Here is a 3616-nt window from a genome sequence, read left to right as displayed (position 1 = left end):
CTCCCGCCCCCCGGTGCACCCCTCCTCCCTCCCCCTGTGCAACCCCCCTCCATCCCCCTCCCCTCCCGCCCCCCGGTGCACCCCCTCCTCCCTCCCGCCCCCTCCTCCATCCCCCTGTGCAACCCCCCTCCATCCCCTCCTCCCTCCCTCCCGCCCCCCAGTGCACCCCTCCTCCTCCCACCCTCCATCCCCCTGTGCAACCCCCCTCCATTCCCTCCTCCCTCCCTCCCGCCCCCCGGTGCACCCCCTCCTCCCTCCCCCTGTGCAACCCCCCTCCATCCCCTCCTCCCTCCCTCCCGCCCCCCGGTGCACCCCCTCCTCCCTCCCCCTGTGCAACCCCCCTCCATCCCCTCCTCCCTCCCGCCCCCGTGCACCCCCTCCTCCCTCCCGCCCTCCCGCCCCCTCCTCCATCCCCCTGTGCAACCCCCCTCCATTCCCTCCTCCCTCCCTCCCGCCCCCCGGTGCACCCCCTCCTCCCTCCCGCCCCCTCCTCCATCCCCCTATGCAACCCCCCTCCATCCCCTCCCTCCCTCCCTCCCGCCCCCCGGTGCACCCCTCCTCCTCCCCTGTGCAACCCCCCTCCATCCCCTCCTCCCTCCCCGCCCCCGGGGGACCCCCCACCCTCCATCCCCTGTGCAACCCCCTCCATCCCCTCCTCCCTCCCTCCCGCCCCCCGGTGCACCCCCTCCTCCATCCCCCTGTGCAACCCCCCCTCCATCCCCTCCTCCCTCCCGCCCCCCGGTGCACCCCCTCCTCCCTCCCCCTGTGCAACCCCCTCCATCCCCTCCTCCCTCCCGCCCCCCGGTGCACCCCCCCACCCTCCATCCCCCTGTGCAACCCCCTCCATCCCCTCCTCCCTCCTCCGCCCCCCGGTGCACCCCCTCCTCCATCCCCCTGTGCAACCCCCCCTCCATCCCCTCCTCCCTCCCGCCCCCCGGTGCACCCCCTCCTCCCTCCCGCCCCCTCCTCCCTCCCCTGTGCAACCTCCCCTCCATCCCTCCCCCTCTGCAACCCCCCCTCCTCCCTCCCCCCTGTGCAACCCCCCTCCATCCCCTCCCTCCCGCCCCCCGGTGCACCCCCTCCTCCCTCCCTCTGTGCAACCCCCCTCCATCCCCTCCTCCCTCCCTCCCGCCCCCCGGTGCACCCCTCCTCCTCCCCCTGTGCAACCCCCCTCCATCCCCTCCTCCCTCCCTCCCGCCCCCGGTGCACCCCCTCCTCCCTCCCCTGTGCAACCCCCTCCATCCCCTCCTCCCTCCCTCCCGCCCCCGGTGCACCCCCTCCTCCCTCCCCCTGTGCAACCCCCCTCCATCCCCTCCTCCCTCCCTCCCGCCCCCCGGTGCACCCCCTCCTCCCTCCCCCTGTGCAACCCCCCTCCATCCCCTCCTCCCTCCCGCCCCCGGTGCACCCCCTCCTCCCTCCCCCTGTGCAACCCCCCTCCATCCCCTCCTCCCTCCCTCCCGCCCCCCGGTGCACCCCCTCCTCCCTCCCCCTGTGCAACCCCCCTCCATCCCCTCCTCCCTCCCGCCCCCCGGTGCACCCCCCCACCCTCCATCCCCCTCTGCAACCCCCCTCCATCCCCTCCTCCCTCCCTCCCCCCAGTGCACCCCCTCCTCCCTCCCGCCCCCTCCTCCATCCTCCTGTGCAACCTCCCCCACCCTCCATTCCCCTGTGCAGCCCCCCTCCATCCCCTCCTCCCTCCCTCCCCCCGGTGCACCCCCTCCTCCCTCCCGCCCCCTCCTCCATCCCCCTGTGCAACCCCCCTCCATCCCCTCCTCCCTCCCTCCCCCCGGTGCACCCCCTCCTCCCTCCCGCCCCCTCCTCCATCCTCCTGTGCAACCTCCCCTCCATCCCTCCCCCTCTGCAACCCCCCCACCCTCCATTCCCCTGTGCAACCCCCCTCCATCCCCTCCTCCCTCCCTCCCCCCGGTGCACCCCCTCCTCCCTCCCGCCCCCTCCTCCCTCCTCCTGTGCAACCTCCCCTCCATCCCTCCCCCTCTGCAACCCCCCCACCCTCCATCCCCCTGTGCAACCCCTCCTCCCTCCCGCCCCCATCCCTCCATCTCTCCCTCCCTCCCCCTGTGCAACCCCCCTCCATCCCCTCCTCCCTCCCGCCCCCCGCTGCACCCCCCCACCCTCCCTCCCCCTGTGCAACCTCCCTCCCCCTGTGCAACCTCCCCTCCATCCCTCCCCCTCTGCAACCCCCCCACCCTCCATCCCCCTGTGCAACCCCCCTCCATCCCCTCCTCCCTCCCTCCCCCCGGTGCACCCCCTCCTCCCTCCCGCCCCCATCCCTCCAGCCCCCTCTGCAACCTCCCTCCCTCCCTCCCGCTCTGCAACCCCCCTCCATCCCCTCCTCCATCCCTCCATCCCTCCCCCCTGTGCAACCTCCCCTCCCTCCCTCCCCCTCTGCAACCCCCCCACCCTCCATCCCCCTCTGCAACCCCTCCTCCCTCCCACCCCATCTTTCCATCCCCCTCTGCAACCTCTCCTCCCTCCCGCCCCCATCCCTCCATCCCCCTCTGCAACCCCCGCACCCTCCATCCCCTCCTCCATCCCTCCCCCCTGTGCAACCCGCTCCTCCCTCCCACCCCCATCCCTCCAGCCCCCTCTGCAACCTCCCTCCCTCCCTCCCCCTCTGCAACCCCCCCTCCATCCCCTCTTCCATCCCTCACCCCTGTGCAACCCCCCCACCCTCCATCCCCCTGTGCAACCCCCCTCCATCCCCTCCTCCCTCCCTCCCCCCAGTGCAACCCCTCCTCCCTTCCGCCCCCTCCTCCATCCTCCTGTGCAACCTCCCCTCCTCCATCCCTCCCCCTCTGCAACCCCCCCCACCCTCCATCCCCCTGTGCAACCCCCCTCCATCCCCTCCTCCCTCCCGCCCCCTCCTCCATCCTCCTCTGCAACCTCCCCTCCATCCCTCCCCCTCTGCAACCCCCCCACCCTCCATCCCCCTCTGCAACCCCCCTCCATCCCCTCCTCCCTCCTTCCCCCCGGTGCACCCCCTCCTCCCTCCATCCCCCTCCTCCATCCTCCTCTGCAACCCCTCCTCCCTCCCGCCCCCATCCCTCCAGCCCCCTCTGCAACCCCCCCCACCCTCCATCCCCCTGTGCAACCCCCCCACCGTCCATCCCCTCCTCCCTCCCGCCCCCTCCTCCATCCTCCTCTGCAACCTCCCCTCCATCCCTCCCCCTCTGCAACCCCCCCACCCTCTATCCCCCTCTGCAACCCCCCTCCATCCCCTCCTCCCTCCCTCCCCCCGGTGCACCCCCTCCTCCCTCCATCCCCCTCCTCCATCCTCCTCTGCAACCCCTCCTCCATCCCTCCCCCTCTGCAACCCCCCCATCCCTCCAGCCCCCTCTGCAACCCCCCCCACCCTCCATCCCCCTGTGCAACCCCCCTCCATCCCCTCCTCCCTCCCGCCCCCTCCTCCATCCTCCTCTGCAACCTCCCTCCCTCCCTCCCCCTCTGCAACCCCCCCTCCATCCCCTCTTCCATCCCTCACCCCTGTGCAACCCCCCCACCCTCCATCCCCCTGTGCAACCCCCCTCCATCCCCTCCTCCCTCCCTCCCCCCAGTGCAACCCCTCCTCCCTTCCGCCCCCTCCTCCATCCTCCTG

This window comes from Lepidochelys olivacea (genome assembly GCF_965140295.1).
Source record: "Lepidochelys olivacea isolate rLepOli2 genome assembly, chromosome: 9".
Lineage (NCBI taxonomy): Eukaryota > Metazoa > Chordata > Testudines > Cheloniidae > Lepidochelys > Lepidochelys olivacea.
The sequence above is the reverse complement of the archived record's forward strand: the minus strand, read 5'-3'. Positions refer to the sequence as shown.